Raw genomic sequence first — 25,360 nt, forward strand, 5'->3', positions numbered from 1 at the left:
AAGGTTCAAGTTGTGTGTATGTTCCAATCTGCATTGCCATGTACTTTTTAGGGATATGATATTTGTTAGGACTTTGTTTTGACAATCTTGTTTAATAATGCTTTCAATTTTAAATGATCTTTGTGATGTCACAAATCCAACCCAATTTGACTTAAAGAAGGATCTGTGTGTAAGAACTTTGAAAGAGTGGCCCGCAGTTGATTGATTAGATCTTGTGTAATTGCTTGTGAATTAACTTAGATCTAACCATGAATGTGGAAATTGGTTGATTGTGTGGGAGTTTGATAGAATTAGTTCATAAGTACCAATCAACAGTGTATTGAAAAAAAAATGTAACCAAACCAAATCAAGCCTTAAGTCCCATCAAATGTGGTCAGCTACATGAATCATTTTTCTCCACGCGGCCCTATCAAAGGCCATTTCATTAGTCAAATTAAGTAGATTCATATCTCTATTTATAACGCTAGTCAATGTTAATCTAGGCCTACCCCGTCCCCTAACATTTCCATCTACCGTTATAGCATCGCATCTCTTCACTACTGCCTCTGTTGAAAAAAAAATGTACCGCCAAAAAATAAAAAAAAAAGCGCAATGTGCAGACTTAGAGCATAAAAGGTGTATAGAAATTGTATTATGTAGTTGAGATTTATTTTTAAGTGTGGCCCACACCAAAGTCAAGATGAATCTAAGTCACAAAGTGTATTTGTGGACTTTTTCTTTATTCTAATTATGTTTACCTAGCAGTTTTGATCTTCTCATCACATTTATTTCAATGTGTTGTTTCATGTTTTATATGTATCCATATAACAAATTTTCTGTGTATATATAGAGCCCATCAAATTTTCTAATAAAATCTATTGGTGATGTACAATAGTCTTCGGGTTGTTATTTAGCTAATGCATGCTCCATTGATCATTTATTTTTGGTTTTCTGTACATTTCAATATTCGAAAGATGGTAATGGTCTAAAGAATAAATGGAAAGTATTGCAAGATGAAATTGCATGACCGATCAATTTGTTGGAAATGGTAGAAAAATTCTGGGTAAAATCGGAATTTTTTCTCAAGTTTGATCCATTTTGTAAGTGGGCCCCGAGTGTCGATTTACTCGGGTCAAAGTGGTAACGCGTTCTATGCCGTGTTGTGATTCACGTGGTATATTTGGTTGCTCAAAACCATTACCGAGTGAATGGAAAATTGAAGCCAAAGTGTGCTCCATGGAAATGGAGTTTTGGTGAAAATTCCTTAAGGTTGTAAATTGGCTTGTCCCACATTGATTTGGTGGGAAGTTTTGAAAGGGTTTATAAGGCTTGGGTTAGATACTTGGGGTGTGCCCCAAGGGGTACCCAAGTGTTTTAGAGGGAGAGGTTATGGGAAAAATGGGCTAGACCCATTGGACCCAAAATCACCACACGTGTGCGCCGCCGCCACCCGTCCGGCCAGGCGGGCGGGCTGGGCTTGGGCGCAGGTGTGTGGTTGGGCTTGTTCGGCCCAATACTAATCTTTTTGGGCCAAAAACATTTGAAATTTTATTTTATTTTTGTTAAAATAAAATCCAGAATTCAAATTAAACTGGTTTGGATTTACTGTTCATCCAAACAGGGCCCTTCCCGTTTTCAAACAGAATTAAACTGGTTTGGATTTACTGTTCATCCAAACAGAGCCCTTCCCGTTTTTTATCTGTTTGAATTATTAACCCAACAGATTCAAATCTGTTTAAATTTGAAACTAACAGGTTTCATACCTGTTCAATTCAAAACCAAGAGCCACCTTTACATCTATAAATAGACTAGCCTCCCATTTGGATTTAATTCAGAAATTTCGTATTTCACATCTGTTTATTCTATTCTTCATTTTGTTGCATTTTATTTCTGAAAGAAAGAGTGTAAACACTTAGTGTGTTCGTAAGGCAAACAATTTGTAGTGCTGCTATTGTTTGTGGTAGATCATTTTACCTTGGGAGATAGACGTCCAAATTCTGATAGCACCGTAGAGAGGACGAATCTGTCTTAAGGACACAGTGTCAAACACTGGACTTGATCAGAAAATAATTCGGAAAAATTAAATCAAGTAAGTTATTTAATTCATTTTCAGTATTGTTTTTATTTATTAAAATCAGATTTAAATTTTGTTTTTGTAACAAAATAAAATTTGTTATTTATTTATTTATTTATTTATTATTTCGAGTTTGATTTTTGTAATCAAACAAATTCTCTCATTTTCTTTATATTCTTGTTGTTGTTTTGTACACAACAGAATTTAATCTATTTAAATATAGTGAAGATTGTCCAACAATCTTAAGACAGAATCCTTTTTGGGTATCTTCATTGTATTTAATTTTCTGTGTTTTCAAATTAATATTCTAGTTGGAAAAACAAATAGTGATTTATGCTATTTGACAGATAGTAGTAATATACTGTCTCTTTTCTTTGACAACTAGTAGTAATATACTGGTGTCATTAACAATTACAGAATATTATTTGGTGTTACTGAAAATTATTTTGGTATTTTATTTTTCTAGTTTTAGTAACAAGGAAAATAAAATTATATTATTTTCTAGTTTTAGTAACAAAGAAAATAAAATTATTTTGTGTTTTAATTTATTTTCTGATTTTGGTAACTAGAAAATTATTTTGTGTTTGTTCTGATTTTTATAATCAGATAGTTTTGTGGTATTTTATTTTCTAGTTTCAGTAACAAGGAAAATAAAATTACAGTATTTTCTAGTTTTAGTAACAAGAAAAATAAAATGATTTTGTGTTATAATTTATTTTCTAGTTTAAGTAACTAGAAAATTAATTTGTGGTTTGGTTTTCTGATTTTTGTAATCAGATATTATTTCGGTATTTTATTTTACTAGTTTTAGTAATAAGGAAAATAAAATTATTTTGTATTGTAATTTATTTTCTGGTTTTAGTAACTAGAAAATTAATTTTGTTAATCAATCATGTAACTTTGTGACTCGGTCACAATCTGTTAATTTTGTAAGTAACTTAGTTTTACAAACTAATTTTATTTTTATTACAATGTGGATTCATAGTCTTGAATTGTTTCTGCACATGAGTCGGAATATATATATATATATATATCACAAGAACATTCTAATGCATATTTAATTTATTTATTTATGTACAAATCAAACTTATTAAATGTAGGTATGTTTTGTCATTTTAAAATTTAAAGTTTAAATGCGTTGGATTTTATTTATGAGTTGAGAATCCTTTTATTTCATAATTTCAAGTGATTTGGAATGATAAATTGTTATGTCGACTTTGGACATAAGCAGGTTAATTTGAATATTTCTAATCAATTTTGAATGGGTGTTTAAACACTAGAGAAATTTAAACATGAAGATGTATGTAATTATATCGGTCCGTTTAATTGGGAAGTAATTTAAGAAATCTTTTATGTTGATTATTGAATTATGTGACATGAGATGTCATTAATAATTATTTTACTTGCGTAGTAGAATTTGTTAAACCATGAACCATTTTGTTAATATGGGGGTGTATCTTTTGCATTAGTTGAGATAATTTAATTTTCTTCTGTCACAAATATTTTTATGACAGTGACATTTATTTGTTATTGAGTTGCAAGAATGTATACAATCAAATGGGTTTTTGAATTGTTTGATTCTTAGGCAAATTTTTTATGAGGATATGATTTTGTCAAAACATTAATTCTGACTTGAGTAGTCATAATTATTTTGGTTTTTTCTTAAATTTATTTTAAAATTCATTGATTTATATTAGAAGTGATAGGGGTGGTGAATATGATGCACTATTAAATGAATTTTGTGCACAACATGGCATTATTCACCAAACTACAGCCCCTTATTCTCCACAACAAAATGGAATTGCTGAAAGGAAGAATAGAACCCTCAAAGAAAGGATGAATGTCATGTTACTAAGTTCAGGCTTACCACAGAACTTGTGGGGAGAAGCAATATTGTCTGCAAATTATGTTCTTAATAGAATACCCCACAAGAAAACCAAAAACATTCCTTATGAATTGTGGAAAGGTCGACCACCTTCCTACAAATACTTAAAAGTGTGGGGGTGTTTTGGCAAAAGTTGAAGTTCCTGTTCCTAAAAGATTAAGATTGGACCAAAAACAGTAGATTGCGTGTTTATTGGTTATGCTCAGAATAGTAGTGCATATCGGTTTCTGACTTATAAATCAGAAATACCTGATATAAATGTGAACACTATTATAGAGTCAAGGAATGCTGTGATTTTTGAACATGTCTTTCCTTACAAGAAAGGACAGGAATTAAATTCACAGAAAAGAACTTATGATTGTAAACAAAGTCAAGAGACTAATGACAATCAAACACAAGAGGCTAGTAATAGTCTCGACCAACAGGATTTAACTGATGATGAACCAAGACGAAGTAAGAGAGCGAGAACATCAAAATCCTTTGGTCTAGATTTTCTGACATACTTGTTAGAAAATGAACCTCAAAACTTTAAGGCAGCAATGACAGGTCCTGAAGCACCTTTGTGGAAAGAGGCTGTTAATAATGAAATTGAATCCATTATGCAAAATCATACTTGGGAATTGGTGGATCTTCCACCAGGTTTTAAACCTCTTGGATATAAATGGATATTCAAGAGAAAAATGAAAGTAGATGGTTCAATTGACAAGTATAAAGCAAGAATTGTTGTTAAAGGTTACAGACAAAAGGAAGGTCTAGACTATTTTGACACATATTCCCCTGTGACAAGAATAACATCCATTCGCATGCTTATTTCTATAGCAGTGCTGTTTAATTTAGAAATACATCAAATGGATGTTAAGACAGCTTTCTTAAACGGTGATCTAAATGAAGAGATCTATATGGAGCAACCCGAAGAGTTTGTAATATCAGGACAAGAAAAGAAAGTTTGTCGACTTGTAAAATCCCTTTATGGATTAAAACAAGCATCTAAGCAATGACATGAAAAATTTGATCATGCAATGCTTACTAATGGGTTTAAGATAAACGAATGTGACAAATGGGCCTATGTTAAAAACATTGACCAAGGATATGTCATAGTTTGTCTTTATGTGGATGACATGCTTATCATTGGAAGCAGTCAAAACATGATCAAATCAACTAAGCAGATGCTTAACAAAAGATTTGATATGAAAGATATGGAGGTCGCAGATGTTATATTAGGAATGAAAATTACTAAAACATCTGACGGATATGCATTATCTCAATCTCATTATATTGAGAAAATTCTTGATAAATTTATCAAGGATGATTTGAATTTAGCTAGAACACCTGTAGACATCAGTCTTTATTTATCGAAAAATAAAGGTGATGCAGTGTTTCAGTTAAAATACTCCCAAAGCATTGGAAGGCTAATGTACCTAATGAATTGTACTCGTCCTAATATAGCTTATGCTATCAGTAAATTGAGTAGGTACACTAGTAACCCTAGAGAAGACCATTGGAAAGCAATCATTCGGGTTCTTAGATATCTAAGATTTACTCGTGATCAAGGTTTGAACTTTACTCGATATCCAGCAGTACTCGAAGGTTATTGTGATGCCAATTGGATATCGGATACTAAAGATTCAAAATCCACTAGTGGATATGTCTTTACTCCAGGAGGCGCTGCTGTTTCTTGGAAGTCAACGAAACAAACTTGCATCGCACGATCCACAATGGAATCTGAGTTCATTGCTTTAGACAAAGCAGGTGAAGAAGCAGAATGGCTTCGTCACTTCTTAGAAGACATTCCAATGTGGCCAAAACCTATGCCAGCTATTTGCATTCATTGTGATAGTCAATCTGCAATAGGCAGGGCACAGAATTATATGTATAATGGTAAGTCACGACATATTCGTCGTCGACATAATACCGTGAGGCAATTGTTGTCAAACGGAATAATCTCAATAGATTATATAAAATCTAAAGAGAATATTGCGGATCCGTTAACAAAAGGTTTGACAAAAGAGCTAGTGTATAGTTCATCAAAGGGAATGGGATTAAAGCCTATTACATAAGAGTCGTCATAATGGTAACCCTACTTATATGACTGGAGATCCCAAGAACTAAGTTCAAAGGGACAACTAAGTTATGTATGGCTCGCCAGAAATCACCAAGGGATTAAAATTCCTACCCATTCCTATGGTGAGAGTGATATCTGCAACATATGTTGTCTGTAGAGGTATAAGGATAAGCTTTGCTTTTAATGATTACTTATATCTTGGTTAAGGCATAAAATCAAGATGAGTATAAGGAGATACTCATAATAAGAATCACCTATATGAGTGTTGAACTGGGGTCGGTTCTATGAGAATGAAGAGGCTAAATTCTCTAGAAACACTTATGAAAACCAGGCGCGTTCAAGGCCAAAATGAACACAACAGTGAGAACCACGATGTGTCAAAAGATATTTTGTGTGAAATCTATTGTCTTGGCTTACACAAACGGCTGAACAATTCAAGGCATCGCGTCCATTGGTTAGCCAGTAAGTCCGATAGGTTATCACTAGGGAAGGTTCAATGCCGAAAACTACCTATCATGATGCAAGATATTTTCGACTTATACTCTTTCGATAAATCTGCATATTGTTGTCATCAAATTCCATTCATGTGGGGGATTGTTGGAAATGGTAGAAAAATTCTGGGTAAAACCAGAATTTTTTCTCAAGTTTGGTCTATTTTGTAGGTGGGCCCCAAGTGTCGATTTACTCGGGTCAAAGTGGTAACGCGTTCTATGCTGCGTTGTGATTCACGTGGTATATTTGGTTGCTCAAAACCATTACCGAGTGAATAGGAAATTGAAGCCAAAGTGTGCTCCATGGAAATGGAGTTTTGGTGAAAATTCCTTAAGGTTGTAAATTGGCTTGTCCCACATTGATTTGGTGGGAAGTTTTGAAAGGGTTTATAAGGCTTGGGTTAGATACTTGGGGTGTGCCCCAAGTGGTACCCAAGTGTTTTAGAGGGAGAGGTTATGGGCAAAATGGGCTAGACCTATTGGACCCAAAATCACCACACGCGCGCGCGTGCCGCCACCGCCGTCCGTCCGGTCGGGCGGGCTGGGCTGGGCCTGGGCTTGGGCGCAGGTGCGTGGTGTGTGGTTGGGTTGGGCTTGTTCGGCCCAATACTAATCTTTTTGGGCCAAAAACATTTGAATTTAATTTTATTTTTGTTAAAATAAAATTCAGAATTCAAATTAAACTGGTTTGGATTTACTGTTCATCCAAACATGGCCCTTCCCGTTTTCAAACAGAATTAAACTGGTTTGGATTTACTGTTCATCCAAACAGAGCCCTTCCCATTTTTTATCTGTTTGAATTATTAACCCAACAGATTCAAATCTGTTTAAATTTGAAACTAACAGGTTTCATACCTGTTCAATTCAAAACCAAGAGCCACCTTTACATCTATAAATAGACTAGCCTCCCATTTGGATTTAATTCAGAAATTTCATATTTCACATCTGCTTATTCTATTCTTTATTTTGTTGCATTTTATTTCTGAAAGAAAGAGTGTAAACACTTAGTGTGTTCGTAAGGTAAACAATTTGTAGTGCTGCTATTGTTTGTGGTAGATCATTTTATCCTGGGAGATAGACGTCCAAATTCTGATAGCACCGTGGAGAGGACGAATCTGTCTTAAGGACACAGTGTCAAACACTGGATTTGATCAGAAAATAATTCGGAAAAATTAAATCAAGTAAGTTATTTAATTCATTTTCAGTGTTGTTTTTATTTATTAAAATCAGATTTAAATTTTATTTTTGTAACAAAATAAAATCTGTTATTTATTTATTTATTTATTATTTCGAGTTTGATTTTTATAATCAAACAAATTCTCTCATTTTCTTTAGTTCTTTATATTCTTGTTGTTATTTTGTACATAATAGAATTTAATCTATTTAAATACAGTGAAGATTGCCCAACACAATTATGGTGCATAGTATACAAGCATCCATGTATGAAATGTGGCTCTTGAGATCTATTTTGTTTTTTCCGGTTGTCCAATTTTTATTTTTTGTAATATGACATCATAGTGTACTTTTCCTTTCTTTAACATACATGTGGAAATTACAGTAGGTGAAGATGTATGTTGTTAGGGTAGGCGCAATTTTATTCGCAAGGGCAGCGCAGAGTCTCACACTAAGCGGCAGCAAGACATGAGATGGTTCGTAATGCTGCCTATACAACACCGATGGGTGAAAAGTGGTTAGTCCTCCTAATGTCCTGCCCATAGAGGTGACATCTCGAGTATAAGGAGATTGTTGAACCCATAAACGTTACATGACGAAGAAATGAATAAATTATCATAATATATCTGTTACACAAAACACTATATGCTGCTGCCAATTACAGATGGACAACTCTGGTGACATAACTATTGAAACGGGGGGGTCCATATTCTAATTGCCTTTGTCAAACGATTGCTTCTCCTTTCCAGCTATAACATTTTTACAAAGTTTACAGAAAGTGCGAAAAAGAAATAACCTATGCTTTGACTCCTTTCAAAAAAATTGGTTATGCTGCATGGCCAGACCTATCATGAGGCTATGATGATCACACTTTCAAATTTGAAAAATGTTTGGGACCCTTTTGGGAGACTCCCACCACCCTACAGTGATGTGGACCAATGATGTGTTTGTATTTTTTTTTTCTTTCTCTTTTTTACTTGGACCAATCACAAGTGAGTGGAGGTTATGGGGGTGATATTTTGTAGGAGTTTGAATAATTACTGTTCAAACTTTGACTATGTTCCCCCTTATGAAAAAATTATTAGATGTTTGAGGGGCACTACGTGCTCCTATCATCAATCAATCACAAATTGTCATGCCTTTATGTTTTTTTTCCATGCAGCAATAAAAAATAGTGAGTCCCACTCACTTCGCCAATTACAATTTTTTTGAGATGTCATCTAACCATGTTCTAGGATCACGGAATCATCTCTCCCACATGATTTTTCAAACTAAAGGTGGGGGACCTTTTCCAACATAAAAGATGCTCAAGCATCACGCTCCTGACCAGTTCATAAAAAATCAGTGAACTAGTTTTTGTTGGCCAAGGATTTCTACCCTTTATTTAGAAGGGATTTTTTTTTTAATAAAAAAAATTAATTGGTAAGAGATTTTTGTAAATATAAAGAAAATTACATCAAATTGGACCATCATAGTACAACACATCGAAGCCCTACAATAAATATGAATAATTAATGCAGCAAAGAATTCATAATAAAAGAAAATAAATTCAATAAAACAGAGTTCTTATGACAGAAAAGAATATAATGGCAAAGATTAACTGTGGACGTCCTAAGAGTTAGCCTAGGTGGTTAGGTTCTCAATTATCATAGGATAAATTATAAATACACCTCCTGAGATTTATTTAAAATATAGATTGTCCTTTATGGTTTGAAAAATTATAAATATCCCTTTATTAGAATTTTTTATTTAACAAAATTAACTAAAAAAATGAAATTCATAATTGTTCTCTTATAGAACAATAATATTACTTAAATTATTAATTGAAACATATTTTTAACATCATTAAAAACTGTTAATTGACTTAGTGATTTATTAATAAAATGGGTGATTTGTCATGAAATTAGATACCTCAAGGGGTAAAATGTAATTTTCAAAACTATAGGAGCGATTCATATTTTAATTAAATCTCAGGATTATCATAAATTCATAATATTTATAATTTATTTTCTGTTAAGGAAAAAAAAAATCAATTGATGAAATTTTTGGGTACAGTAGCTCTTTGCTAGTACATGATTGATGTATTAGATCAAAAAAATAATTATCGGATATGGAGCCGTTACAACTTACTAATTCAAGTCTAACATCAGTTTGATTAACAGTTTTTTTGTCTCCAATAATCTACCCCAATCAGGACTCTAATTTAAGTCTAACATTAATCTCCCTAATTAAAGGTGCCAGTTACAATGTGTAGCCACGTATATGCCCATCACTGTTGTACATCACAAAAAAAACACTCAAATAGATCACCAATGAAGGGATTTATTATATATATATAAATATATTACAAGGTGGAGTCAGAAAAAATCATTCTAAAAGATCCATGCTTCGTAATTTATGAGGTTGTAAGTAGCCAATCTCCGTCTTTAGCCTTTCCTTATTCTTTCTGTCATCTTCTTAAGAATCTAACCACAGGGTGTTTGGTAGGGTTTTTTTTAGCCAATTTATGGCTTCTGATTTTTGAAAAGTTATTTTGGACGGTTTGGTTAAACTTATTTCAAACCGTTTTTGATTCTAACAACTTATTTTAAGTGAAAAAAGCTGATTCTGAGAAGCTGCTCACCCCTTACTTCTGATTATCAGCTTCTGCTGTGGACATATTAATTCACAATTATACTCTTAGATTTTTTTATTTTTTACTTTTTTAAAAATAGAAAAAGACACAAATGGACTATAAAATATTATTATTATTTTTTATGAGAAATGTAGACAAATAGTGAATAATAAAAAATAAAAGTTAATTAAAAAAGCTACTTCATAGCTTATTTAATAAACACTACCAGCAACTTAAATCTATAATCCAACAGCTATACCAAACAGATTAACAGTTTCTGATTAAAGTCATAATCTATAATCTGTTAGGTTATAATCTATAATCTATTTTAACAGTTACACCAAAGAGCATGATAGTTGATGGTATCATAAAAAAGATTATGGATAAATTACAGCAAAGCCCTTCAATTATGACATGTTTATGAGTTATACCCTTACCATTTAAAACTCAATACTTAAACCCCTTCAAGTACATGAATTATAAAAGTCATAACCTAACAGATTCCAGGCATAGCCATGGTTTGTAGGCTGCATACTTAAAAATTGTTTGGGTTTGGAATGTAATATATTATTTATAGGCATATTTTTATTCTTCTATCTATACATTGTAGATTTTTCATTATAAAAATTGGGTGGGCAGTGTCATTGTTGTTGCTGTTGAGGATGAGACAAATCTGCTAACAGGGTTGTGAAATTTATAATATATATATTTGAAAATAGAAGTTGTTAGTAGTACTTATAGTTGGTGTTGTATATATATCACTCAGTGATTATATTTTCATAGGATTGGGGTTGGCCACCTACTTCAATTATGATAGAGGACCATTTCATATCATTACCATAGAGCTGACTTATTAATATTGGCTTCAAAATTATTTTGTTCACCCATTTAATATATGTGTGTGTGTGTGAGAATTATATTCTTTGTTTCAGGTTTCCATCAAGAACTACATCATGATAAATAATTCTTGTGGTTTCAACATTGAAGGAAAGAAGTTTTCTTCCAGTTCACTAATTGGATTAGAGGGTCTAGTTCATGGGCTGTAGATTGACTTTGGTGATCCAAACGCTTATGTTTTAGTGTCCACCAAGTAGATACTCGTATAAAAAAATCAAATTAATTGAATATTAATAGTCACATAATTAGATTTATTATGAAATCATACATAGTGCCTTTTATTTTATTTTATTTTATTTTTTATTTTAAAAAAAGAAAGATAAGTGTGATTTGCTTATATGATTATTGATGTTCCATCAACATAATTTATAGCATGAATACTGAACATTAAAGACGAATAATTGAAATTATCGAGGTGAATCTGGAATAGACTTGTAAGAGGGGCTAATTTGAGCCCACTAAATTATTTAAGCCCAATAGCCCAAGATTAGTGGGCCCGAATTTATCGCAAGTCCAAGAATCGGTGGGCCCAGATTTATCGCCATCAAACGGATTGAATCGCTCTAAGCCTCGAAAGGGTTCGGATCCACGAACCTAGAGACTTACTCGGGCCCGGACTCGAAAGGGTATTAAGCAAGCCTAGAGATCCGAGGCACTCGGACTCGAAAGGATTCGGATCCACGAATCTAGAGATCCGAAGTACTTGGCTTCGAACGGATTCAGACGCAATCTAGAAGTCGCTCCGTTAATGAGTCCCAGAACACTTGCGGGCTCGGAGCTTTCCGGGGTCTACGTACCAGAACCATGGGCGTAATGGAGTCCGAACAAAGGACCCGATCCCGAAGACGGTGAGTGGAGATAAATTCACTCTTCGGTTAAACTAGCCTATACCCGGGTCGAGGTGGCACGACCCCGGGGGGTCCATGAGACTCGGCAATATTTTGCGGCAGGACGTCCTCTGGGACTACCCCTGACCCTTTGGGATGATTGGGGATCATTGGTTAGGTGTGGCTAAGAAGAAGGGTTCGCCGAGGGAGTGATCTCCTCTTCGGGGTTTTCTCATCCTCGGAGAAGTCACCTCCTCGGAGAGGTCACCTCCTCGGAGAAGTCACCTCCTCGGAGAGGTCACCCCCTCGGACAAGGTGGTTAGAGAGAATATCCCCCATGTGCCTTGCACATGGGCTCCATCCTACATCATGAGGTGCCTATAAATAGCACCCACCCATAGCTTTACAAGGGATGGATTTTGGAGATTTTTAACTCTTGGGAAAGAACTAATTTCCCTTTTCCATTATCAACCTTGAAAGTGAAAGTGGGAGATCAATGGGAGAGCCTTGCCATTATTCTATTCTTTAGCCATTTTGCCTTCTTCTTCACCCAATCTCTTGTCTCCATCATCTCCTTTGTTGTTGTGTTTCTAAGTTGAGATTATTGAAGAATCTAAGCCTCTCATCATATTCTAGAGAATTTGAAGTTGTTCTTCAAGGATCTTCGAAGATCTTCGAATTTTTCAACTCCTTTCTTGAACCCTCTCCTACATTTTTGGCGACTCCGCTGGGGAGGCGGATTGGTTAATGGTCTCAACGAGATCTGGAATTCACACAACTCCAACAAGGATGGCGGGAGAAGATGAAGTTCACCAACAAGGATCCTCTAATGGTGGTGATGACAGAACCATGACTCCAGATCAACCACTTTTGCTTGAAGCCATTCAAGGACTTCAGAATACTCAGCAAGAGATTTTTACCACTCTTCAGAATCTCACTCACACCATGTTGGTGATGAGTTCTAACTTTGCACCGGCGCCAAACGGGAATCAAACTGGTGGTGGAGTTATTCTCGCCGGAGCGCAAAATCAAATCCAAGGAGAAGTAGGCCCCAATCAGCCTATGGCTCATGGCAACACGGCCACAGTAACACATGCTCAAACCACAGTAGGCGGCGGCAGTTTGCCCATACCCGGGCTCCATGGCGTGCCAAGCCAAGATCCAATGGTGACTAGGGGAGTTTCTAGTGTAATGAATGGTGCTCCGGCGACTGTTGGTGTCCAAGAAAACATAAGGAGCATGATGGCGCAAAAGGGAGCTCTGCCCGTACCTAATATTGTCACGCCACCAGTAAATGTTACCCAAGCACCAAGCGGGCCTCCTTTGGTGCCGACAATAAATTTGCAAGCACAACCCGGTATAGCGGCGCCGTACGGTGGACTTTACGGGCCTCAATTCAATACCCCATCACCAACTGGCTTGTCTATAGGCGCTGATGGCCAGTATCGTCAAATGTCCTCACCAATGATGAATTCGCAGCATCAGAATGGCCAAGACGCCCCTAGCTCAGTCTTCGGGTACATAAGCCAAGTCCCGGGAATACCGCCATCAAACTCTCTCCCTCAACAGTTTCTCACTCTCGCCGATGTGCAGGCCATGTTCGATCTCGAACGGGGCAAGAGGACCTTACCCTCTTTGCCTGATCCAGACGTCAAGCCGCCTTACCCCATTGAGATGCTGAGCTATCCATACCCTGAGGGGTATACAGTGCCGAAGTTCATCAAGTTCGACGGCAAACAAGGAAATGCCCGAGAACATGTTGTGCGATTCATCGAGACTCTAAGTATTCATGGTTCAAACCACGTCCTCCGACTGAGAGAATTCTCGAAGTCCCTCACCGACCGAGCATATAGTTGGTATGTTAATTTGGCCCCAAACTCTGTTCGAAGTTGGGAGGAAATGGTTAACAAATTCCACTCCAAGTTCTTTCAAGTGGCGGAGAAGGTGACCACACTTACATTGTGTAAAGAGAAGCAACAAGAAAGTGAAGACATCCTTGACTACGTCAAAAGGTTTCAGGACAAGGCCGTGGATTGTCATGAAGCAGTTGAGGAAAGTTATCTGGTCCAAATTTGTCTAGAAGGGGCATTGAGCAGGTACAAAATGTTTCTAGTTAACCACAAACTACCCACCTTCTCGGCATTAATAGAAGCAGCTCGGAACATTAGCATTCCTCAGGCTCAGGAGTCCGGATTTAAAGCCAGTTACAAGACTAGTTTCAAGTCATCTCGTGGACCTATCGTTGCTGCTGCCTCTGCCCCGGATACCCGAAATTCACAAGGGGGAGGTCATAGGGGCCAGAAAAGAAAGCAATATAATGGTGAAAAGGGGAATGTTTCTTATCCATGTGGAATCGAGGAAGTGAAAGCTCTAGTTAAGGAATGGGTGGCTGACGGAGAGCTAAAATTGCCCTATGTTGAAGAAATGCCATCAAAAAAGGACCGTGAGAGCCCTGAATTTTGTGTCTACCATCGTACATTGAAACATCCGACAGAGAAGTGTTGGACTCTCAGGAAAATCTTCAGAGATAAAGTCGAGGCAGACGAATTGAGGTTCAAAAAGCGAGGGACTCAAGACATCCGAGAACAACCGTATCCTCAACACCGAGACAAGGGCAAGAATGTTGCTATGATAGCTTATGAAGGCCCAATGATCGAGGCTATCGCTAATCTCGATGACGATGACTGTTATCTGGACGACATCCTCGAGCCAGAGGGTGAGCAAGTTTACTATGGAAGTGCTCTCGATCCAGAGGGCAGAACATTTATGACTCATGGCGAAGATCCCTTTGATCCAAAAGGAGGAGAAAAATACTATGGAAGAGGAGGACACCATGTTTATGTGGCATCTTATTTTGAGGAGACCGAGGAGATGGTTAACTACGAGCCTCCAAGAGTGGAAAAAGATCCGGATCACTATGCCAAAACCCTGTAAGACTGTGTAAAGTTCAAGCAGTTCTTTGACCAGCTTGGACTTTCCAGGGAGGCAAGAACGGAAATCACCAAGTCTATCATTAATATAGCCGAGGCACACCATGAGGAATGCATGTCGACTGAGGGGTCTATCCCGAGGAAGGCAAAAGAGCAATCTAGTGCCATTACTTTCTCCGAGGCTGATCGGAAGTATCCTTTTTCTCACAATCGCCCGCTTTATGTGACTGCTTTTATTAACGGGGTTGAGTTCAAAAGGGCCTTTCTAGATAGTGGAGCCTCTATCAACATTATGACTCGCGCTACTCTAGAAAAGGCCGAAATCTCTGAAGAACGCATTGTGAAGCAGCCGATAGTCATCACTGGCTTCGATGGAGAAAGGAGAGTTACTATCGGATGCGTAATAGTTGATTTAGCCGTTGGAGAGATTCGCTCGGCCACCAAGTTCCATATTATCGATTCTGAGGCAAATTATCACATCATTCTAGGGAGGACCTGGATGCATAGATATGGGGCTGTACCATCGAGTTATCATCAGTGTGTTAAGGCTAAATGGGGAAAGAAGACGGTGACAATTCAGGCTACAGAAAGGCCTTTCGAGATCCATGAAGCTCATTATTCTGATGCCATCTACTTCACCGAACTGGCTGTCGAAGAAGTTCCCACCACCTCTAAGCCTCGAGGGGTCAAAATTCCTCGTTGGGAGGATATCAAAGATGACAAGGAGCTGATGGCAGAGTCGAGTAAGCGGGCAATGTCTAGACCAGAAAGTCCGCCTATTCCTCGGAAGGTGATGAAAGTTCGAGAAGGAGGCAAGATGGTGTACTATTTATGAAGGTGCGGGGAGTCGGTTTCTTCAGTCACCGACTCCGAGCCAAAAGAAGAGCCTCCTGACAATGATATAGTAATAAAGCCTGAAGTGGCTCCAGAATGTATGCAAGATGGGCCGAAGCCTCAGCCCGAACAACTTATTGAAATAGATCTGAGTGATGGACAAGATGCACCGAGGCCGGTATTCGTAAGTTCGAGCCTTAGCCCAGAGAAGCGGGAACAGTTGTTAAAGTTGATAAACCGATACTCAGATGTGTTTGCTTGGTCATATAAGGAAATGCCCGGACTAGATCCTGACCTAGTCTCCCACTATCTTGATGTGTTCCCAAACTCCAAGCCAATTAAGCAAGCTGCTCGAAAATATCATCCAGATCTCGAAGAGAAGATTAAGGAGGAGATTGAAAAACTTCAACAGGCTGGTTTCATTCGGCCAATACAGTACCCCACGTGGTTAGCAAACATCGTGCCAGTAAAGAAGAAGAATGGTCAAATCAGAGTATGTATAGACTTTCGAGATTTGAACAAATCTTGCCCGAAGGATGAATTCCCTCTTCCTCACATCGACACCCTCGTGGATACTACCTCGGGACACCAGATGTTCTCATTCATGGATGGATTCAGTGGATACAATCAGATTAAGATGGCTGAAGAGGACGCAGAAAAGACTGCTTTTAGAACACCTCTCGGAAACTTCTTCCATACAGTCATGCCTTTCGGACTCAAGAATGCCGGTGCAACTTACCAAAGGGCTATGACTGCAATCTTTCATGACATGATCCATCATGAGGTGGAAGATTATGTCGATGATCTAGTGGTGAAACCCAAGAAAGAAGATGACCATCTCCGAGACCTTGAGAAGGTATTCAAGAGGTGCCAGAAATTCAAAATGAGGATGAATCTTCTCAAATGTGCTTTCGGGGTGACGGCCGGAAAGTTCCTCGGGTTTCTTGTATATAGGCATGGTATCGAGGCAGATGAAGACAATGTCAAGTCTATCAAAGCAATGCCTCCCCCAAATTCTCAGAAGGAGTTAAAGAAGTTCCTCGGGAAGGTGTCTTATATTCGGAGGTTTATCCCAGCACTGGCAGAGATCTCTGCGCCTTTCGGCTCTTTATTAAAAGGAGATGCCAAGTTCGAGTGGAACCAAGAGCACCAAAAGGCCTTCGAGAGAATCAAGGCGGCCTTGACCTCGCCTCAGACCATGATAGCCCCGCAGCCCGGGGTACCTTTAATGTTATACCTAACCTCAACCCCCAAGTCCATAGGGGCATTATTGGTCCAAGATGTAGACGGAGCAGAACGCCCGGTGTATTACATCATCCAGAAGATTCGAGGAACAGAAGTCCGAAATACTCCGATAGAGAGACATTGCCTAGCTTTGGTATTCACCGCCCAAAAGCTCAGACATTACTTCTTAGCACATCAAATTCATATTGTTACTAGGAGTGATCCAATCCGATACCTCATCAGCAGGCCTGCTATAACCGGGAAGGTGGCAAGATGGTTACTAGCACTGGGTGAATTCGAGATCACATGTGTAGCCCCCAAGGCGATTAAAAAACAAGCCTTAGCTGACCTCCTTGCTCAAATTCCAAGTGGTGACTATGAACCAGTGAATGATGAAGTAAGAGGAGAGGTGTATGCAGCTATGGCTTCCGAGGAAAGCTTTTGGACATTGAGCTTTGACGGAGCAGCAGCCGGAGGTAAAGGAGAAACCGGGATAGTCCTTACAAGCAAAAGTGGGAAAAAGTTATATTTGTCTTATAAACTGGATTTCCATTGTTTGAATAACGAAGCCGAGTATGAGGCTCTTATGTTAGGCTTGATAGCAGCTGAGAAGCACAGTATCAAGAAGATTCGAATTCGGGGGGACTCGAAGTTGATAGTGAAGCAAGTTTCAGGACAGTTCGTCTTAAAGGAGCCTGCCTTGGCCACATACCGAACAACAGTCCGAAGGCTTCTTGACAAATTTCAGAAGGTCGAAATAGAGCATATGCCTCGTTCCGACAACAAGTTTTCAGATGCCCTCGCTACATTAGAGGCAGGAGTTGATATCCCTGAGGAGGAGGCGACAATTATTATCAAGAAGAGAATAGAGCCTTCGATAATACCTGAAGACAAAGGCCTTCCGGAGAACTGGATAGGAGAAGTCCTCGAACAACTCAGAAGCAAAGTTGGAAAATTGACTATGGCTAAGCTTGCCCAATTCATAATTATTCAAGGTGAACTTTACTTCCGAGGAGGTACTGGATTCCTAGCCCGGTGTGTTGGCAAACAAGAAGTAAGTTTCCGACTACAACAGACCCATGAAAAGTCTTGCGGGGATGATGATATCAGTCTGTACAAAAAGATCCAAAGACATGGCTATGAGGGTGTATGATGGCCACAACCCGAGCAGCTGGTGAAAGCTTGCCAAATGATCTTGCAACTCTAGGGGCAAATTTCAACATTCCGTGGAAGAAGTCTATCTATGACATTTACAGTTTGCATTTACTACATTGTCCAAGAAGTTCTATCTTTCTTATGTTATGAAGAAATTTACTTCCTCCATATTATGTATCTCCATTAAAAGTTATTTTTCTCTACATTGTATATCTTCATTGTGTTATGTTGCTTGAAACAGTTTTCAATTTTTGTTGCCCCTCAAAGAAGAAAAAGGAACGGTAGACTCAGTTACCAACCTGAAGGGAGTTTTCTTGACACAGTAGAAGTATACTTCCACTCGGACCTCCGAAGAGCAGCCATGGCTTCCATCAATGCAGGCTTTGAGGGTCTTTCTTGCTGAAGTAGAGTGTGTGCTCCCACTCGGACTTCCGAAGAATAGCCCTTACTTCCATCAATACGAGCTCCGAGGATCTTTCTTTTCAAAGTAGAGTGGACTCTTACTCGAACTCCCGAGGGATAGCTTTTGCTTCCATTAGCTGCCGAAGTAGAAGTGCGCATCCACTCGGACTTCCGAGAGACAGCCTTGTTTCTGCTCGGACTTCTGAGGGAGAGCCTTCCAAGGGACAACTCTTGCTCTCATTAGTGCGGGTCCGAAGAACAGCCCTTGATTTCATCAATACGAGCTCCGAGGGTCTTTCTTTTCAAAGTAGAGTGGACTCTTACTCGAACTCCCGAGGGATGGCCTTTGCTTCCATTAGCTGCCGAAGTAGAAGTGCACATCCACTTGGACTTCCGAGGGACAGCCTCGTTTCTGCTCGAACTTCTGAGGGACAGCCTTGCTTCTGCTCGGACTTCTGAGAGACAGTCTTTACTTCTGTTGGTGCAAGCTTGGTAGACTCGGTTATCTTCCAGAGGAATCTTTCTTGCCAAAGTAGGGTGTGTCCTACCGTCGGACTCCTGAGGGATAGTCTTGCTTTTGTTCGGACTTCCGAGGAACAGCCCTTACTCTCATTAGTGTGGGTTCCAAGGGCCCCGAGGACGTGGATTTCAATCAAGAATTTATTTGTCTGAAATAGTAAAACCAACAAATGAGACAAACAATATCAATTTCAGATCATGATTCAGGCATTATCAGAATGGGGCAACATCAACAAATAATAATTATCTATTTAAGCTACAACAATTTTATTACTCTGAGCAAGTTCATGAAAATGCAACTATCAAGTTTTTGTCTCTCCGGGCTGGTTCCTCTCAAGCCGACGTAAAACTACAACGGTCACACAAAAATTTTGGCATCAGCTATGTATTTCCCAAGCATCCACAAGTTAAACAAACAACAATATATCATCTTTATTATTCAACGAGAGGAAGAGGGAGCCGAATTTCATACTCACAAATTTGGGACTGTTAGAGAGGTGAAGTCCGAAGCCGATGTTGGAAATATAAGCTGAAATCAGAGAGGCTTTACAGATTGTAATCAACAAGACTGGGCTAGGCTTGGCAGGACCACACACGTTGCGTTGAGTGGGCGAACGTGCGTGGTCGGCGTCGGACAAGTTGAAGCCGGAAGCAACGCTGGTACCACAGAAGAGTCAGCAACCACACACGTTGCGTTGAGAGGGCGAACGTGTGTGGTGTGCGTTGGAACCGTCGAAGTCAACAATGATTGGGGCTGGAACCAGTGAGTGTAAAGCAAGGCCAAGATCTATGTATTCAGAGCTTTGAAAAATGTTGCTAAGCCAGGAGGGCACACCAACGATGAGCTAAACAGCGTCAGGCAAGGCCACACACGACGCGTTGAATGGGCGACGTGTGTGGTTTGCATTGGACCGTCAAAGCCGAAGGAAGAGTTTCAGCAAAGAGAGGCCGATGGTAGGCTGGTTCGGTCTTGGCGCAAGGTATCAAGCGTGACATCATTCCTATCACATCTCCACCATTGACATCAATATTTCAATGCAAGCATCAAGTATTCTATTAATATTAGAATGGCCAACACAAGTGCCTGAAAAAAAAAAAAAAAATGAAGCTCAATATTCAACATAATCCCATCGTGCCTTCTCTCAAATGATAAAAGCCAACAAGCCATATTCAAGTCAAGTTCATCAATAGAATTTCGTAGCTCAGACATGGATTTGAAATCTGTTTTCTTCAAGTTATATAAATCGGGGCAGGTTCAATAGTGTATTACCCATCTCAGGCCAAAATTGCAAAATTCAATATCTGGGCATTTTACTTCTCTCAGTGACCAAGCAATTAATATGGGTTTAACAGAGTCTTATTCTCTTTCTCAAAGAAAAAAAAAAAAAACAATGAGCAGCAATCAACAAATCAAAATCAGCACCAAGGATAGTCGGAATAGTTCGGCGATGGCACAGACAGTGAATAAGAATGGACATGGACAGACCGACGATCACCTCAGCATTCGTGAGCTTGCTCAGATCTGGCAAATTCGAAGCCTTAAACGCTTCATTAGACGGTGCAAAAATCGTCAATCCAGTATTCACAACCTTCCGATACACATTCAACACACCAGTCTCCACAATCAACGACGCAAAAGTTATACACCCAGCCTTCACAATCACATCAGTGATATTCACATCGGAAGCCGACCCAGCCGACGAATTCAAAATCCCCGGCGCAATGATCAGCTCGCTGATCTCCAAAACCGCAATACTATACGGTACTTTCTTCACCTCTTTAATGTAAGTAGAGTCGAGAGCTGATCCCGGAGCCGCCGATCGGAATCCGACCTTGCCGCCTTGTAAGTCGGTGATGTTGACGAAGCCGACTCCGTTTTCAGCTTCGCCGGTGGTCTGGTAGAGAGTGGTGACGGTGGCGGTGGCGAGGTCGTGGAGCTTGGCAGCGTCGAAGTAGTCGAGGAGGATGTGGATGCTGAGTTCGGCTTTGACGATTGAGAGGGGGTGTTTGGATGCGAGGATAGACATGGACGTTTCGTTGAGAACCAGGACTGTGATGGTCTCGCGACTGTTGATTTCGTCACAGAGCCTTGTTTGGGTGAGGTAGCTGTTGAAGAGAGTGTAGTCTGGGAAGGAAGAAAGGATCTCTGTGATGTTGTGAGCTTTCATGGTGGGAATGGTGATGATGAGAGAGAGTGTGAGGATGAGGATGGCAGAGACGGAGACTGGAGATGCAATGGAGGTCAGTGAGCAGATTGTTCCTGAAGAAAAAGCTGGGTTGGTCTTGTTCAAGAAGAAGAAAAGCTGGGTTAAAGAAAAAAAGAAAAAGAAAGGGAGCATTATCTTTGAATATTCTATTAGTATATTCTAATAATGTATATATAGGTAATTGATCTGCTGTATGCCAAACGAAAAAAAAAAAATGCTTCTTTATTCTTTGGTTAAAAAATATATACATCTAAAAAAAAAAAAAAAAAAAAAAAAAAAAAAAAAAAAAAAACTACATCATGATAGTTGGTGTTGTATATATATCACTCAGTGATTATATTTTCATAGGATTGGGGTTGGCCACCTACTTCAATTATGATAGAGGACCATTTCATATCATTACCATAGAGCTGACTTATTAATATTGGCTTCAAAATTATTTTGTTCACCCATTTAATATATGTGTGTGTGTGTGAGAATTATATTCTTTGTTTCAGGTTTCCATCAAGAACTACATCATGATAAATAATTCTTGTGGTTTCAACATTGAAGGAAAGAAGTTTTCTTCCAGTTCACTAATTGGATTAGAGGGTCTAGTTCATGGGCTGTAGATTGACTTTGGTGATCCAAACGCTTATGTTTTAGTGTCCACCAAGTAGATACTCGTATAAAAAAATCAAATTAATTGAATATTAATAGTCACATAATTAGATTTATTATGAAATCATACATAGTGCCTTTTATTTTATTTTATTTTATTTTTTATTTTAAAAAAAGAAAGATAAGTGTGATTTGCTTATATGATTATTGATGTTCCATCAACATAATTTATAGCATGAATACTGAACATTAAAGACGAATAATTGAAATTATCGAGGTGAATCTGGAATAGACTTGTAAGAGGGGCTAATTTGAGCCCACTAAATTATTTAAGCCCAATAGCCCAAGATTAGTGGGCCCGAATTTATCGCAAGTCCAAGAATCGGTGGGCCCAGATTTATCGCCATCAAACGGATTGAATCGCTCTAAGCCTCGAAAGGGTTCGGATCCACGAACCTAGAGACTTACTCGGGCCCGGACTCGAAAGGGTATTAAGCAAGCCTAGAGATCCGAGGCACTCGGACTCGAAAGGATTCGGATCCACGAATCTAGAGATCCGAAGTACTTGGCTTCGAACGGATTCAGACGCAATCTAGAAGTCGCTCCGTTAATGAGTCCCAGAACACTTGCGGGCTCGGAGCTTTCCGGGGTCTACGTACCAGAACCATGGGCGTAATGGAGTCCGAACAAAGGACCCGATCCCGAAGACGGTGAGTGGAGATAAATTCACTCTTCGGTTAAACTAGCCTATACCCGGGTCGAGGTGGCACGACCCCGGGGGGTCCATGAGACTCGGCAATATTTTGCGGCAGGACGTCCTCTGGGACTACCCCTGACCCTTTGGGATGATTGGGGATCATTGGTTAGGTGTGGCTAAGAAGAAGGGTTCGCCGAGGGAGTGATCTCCTCTTCGGGGTTTTCTCATCCTCGGAGAAGTCACCTCCTCGGAGAGGTCACCTCCTCGGAGAAGTCACCTCCTCGGAGAGGTCACCCCCTCGGACAAGGTGGTTAGAGAGAATATCCCCCATGTGCCTTGCACATGGGCTCCATCCTACATCATGAGGTGCCTATAAATAGCACCCACCCATAGCTTTACAAGGGATGGATTTTGGAGATTTTTAACTCTTGGGAAAGAACTAATTTCCCTTTTCCATTATCAACCTTGAAAGTGAAAGTGGGAGATCAATGGGAGAGCCTTGCCATTATTCTATTCTTTAGCCATTTTGCCTTCTTCTTCACCCAATCTCTTGTCTCCATCATCTCCTTTGTTGTTGTGTTTCTAAGTTGAGATTATTGAAGAATCTAAGCCTCTCATCATATTCTAGAGAATTTGAAGTTGTTCTTCAAGGATCTTCGAAGATCTTCGAATTTTTCAACTCCTTTCTTGAACCCTCTCCTACAAGACTCACAGCCTGTGAATTGGTGATGATGAACATTAATAAATTTCTCATTAGACGATGTCTTTTTCGACACTTATTAGACCTAATTGTGCGACTAGTAATTGCTTGGATTGCAGGCCTTAAATCTTTCATTACTAAATTTTTAAATGAATAAAAATGGGAAAAAGAAGATGTAACCAAACAGGACCTTGATTCAATCAAACCCAGTTCAGGTGCCTCTTGTTAGGAAGGTCTGGGTCCAATGGCTAACCAACCAAATTTAAACATAAATGCTAGAGGCAGACCTGTGCCTCTTGAGTTGTAAATTTTTTAAGTTTTATAAAGGGTCTGGCTTTCTTCACGGAGTGAAGGATACTGTTGGATCCGTAAGGGTTTATTATGGGTTCCGTTTCGATAATTTAAGCAGCTTAATGTGTAAAACTTGTTGAGTACTATATTTATCAAAAAAAAAACTTGTCGAGTACTATATATCTGTAAAAAATCACGTTGATTGGATATCAATAATTAAGTGATCAAATCAATTTTGTATAAAAAAATGGACGGTGAAAAAATAAACGGTTGACAGAAATCTGATCCGATGATATAGTTATCGATATTTGATCAACGTGATTTTTTACAGGCATATAGTACTCGACGAGTTCTATACATTGAACGGTTTGAATTATTGAAACATGACTCGTGGTGGGCCTTCACGGGCTCAACTGTATCCTCCAGTCTGATCATGGACTAGAGGGAAGCTCAACCCTTTTATAAATGTGTTTAATATTGATTTGTTTATCTTTTGCCGATTTTAAATGTTTAATCAAGTTGATCAAGAGCCAAGTTCAAAAATTTAACAATCATCAGGATGTGTTTAAGATTGACTTAATTACATCGCGGACTGATAACATAAGTTAAATTTGAGTCATGGGAACCTAACCACTGGGTAGGGGGTTGCACCAAAAGAATCTACTGCGGTTATGATAAGATTATTATATATACAACAGTTAATTAGGGATATGAATTATTGTTTCTAAGTTCATGTTGTAAGGTTGATGTCCCTACTAACCAATTTAATTATTTGATTTTGTTTAAATTTATTATACTGCCTTATACACATACAGAATCTTCTGTACTGTTATGCTTTAATTTGTTAGATTATGATTACACAATTAATATGCATCTAGAACTTGCCAGGTTTCTTCTATTTTTGGAACTTTACGATCATTATTATTATTATTATTATTAATGATGATTTGATTTCAAATAATTCATACATCACTTATCCATCTAATTGAAGTTAGGCACCCATGGTTTAATTATTATTATTATATAAAAAGAAAATAAAGATATATGGGTAGATGAGAATGGTTAATATCTTCAAACATTTTTTATATATAGAATACTAATACTATGAAAATTAATTAAAAATAAGAACTGGTTTGGTTGGAAATGGGGTCACTTTTAGCACAACAGTGACTGTTGTGCTTCAATTTAAGGTGTATTATGGACTTATTTTTATGATCCGAACCGTCATTTTGTAGGGTTTGCTAAATATTTCGTGCCTACCAAAAATCATATTAATCGGATATCAATAACTATATGATCAATAACCAAAAAAATAAGCAATAAGTTTTCTTTTGAAAAATAGCAAAAAAAAATATGAAATTCGATCATATAGTTATTGATATCCGATTTATATGATTTTTGGTAGGAATAAATTATTCAACAAATCTTACAAAATGAACAGTTCGAATCATAAAAATAAACTCATAATACACCTCAAATTGAAATACAATAGTCACTACTGTGCCTTCAGCACAGCAGGAACCCATCTCTGGGTTTTTTGTGGTTAGGTTCTATTTGGTACTTTTGCGCTTCAATTCGTGGTCAACAATTATTGATTTCTTAAAAGCCAAACCAAACCGTTTCCTAAAATAATTAGATCAAACTATGCGGTTTGGATCGGCTCAAATCAATTTATCGATCTTTTTGTACACTCTTATTTAATGAGTATTTTCACATAATTGAATTAGAAATTAAAAAATATATATATATATATATATATGGGAATGAATTTTACATGTGAACCCAAGTTTTTATCGAGG

The 25,360-nt window shown here is 38.2% G+C and overlaps 1 pseudogene across 1 annotated transcript; it reads right to left on the reverse strand.

Annotated features, from left to right (window-relative positions):
* Positions 1 to 19,969: 19,969 nt before the first annotated feature.
* LOC114287997 (fasciclin-like arabinogalactan protein 8 pseudogene) lies at positions 19,970 to 21,368 on the reverse strand (annotated as a pseudogene). Its single transcript, XR_014347820.1, has one exon. The product of XR_014347820.1 is annotated as a fasciclin-like arabinogalactan protein 8 pseudogene (transcript).
* Between the last annotated feature and the right edge of the window lie 3,992 nt (positions 21,369 to 25,360).

The sequence above is a fragment of the Camellia sinensis genome, chromosome 1 (genome assembly GCF_055761805.1).
Source record: "Camellia sinensis isolate YWXY chromosome 1, ASM5576180v1, whole genome shotgun sequence".
NCBI classification, from domain to species: domain Eukaryota; kingdom Viridiplantae; phylum Streptophyta; class Magnoliopsida; order Ericales; family Theaceae; genus Camellia; species Camellia sinensis.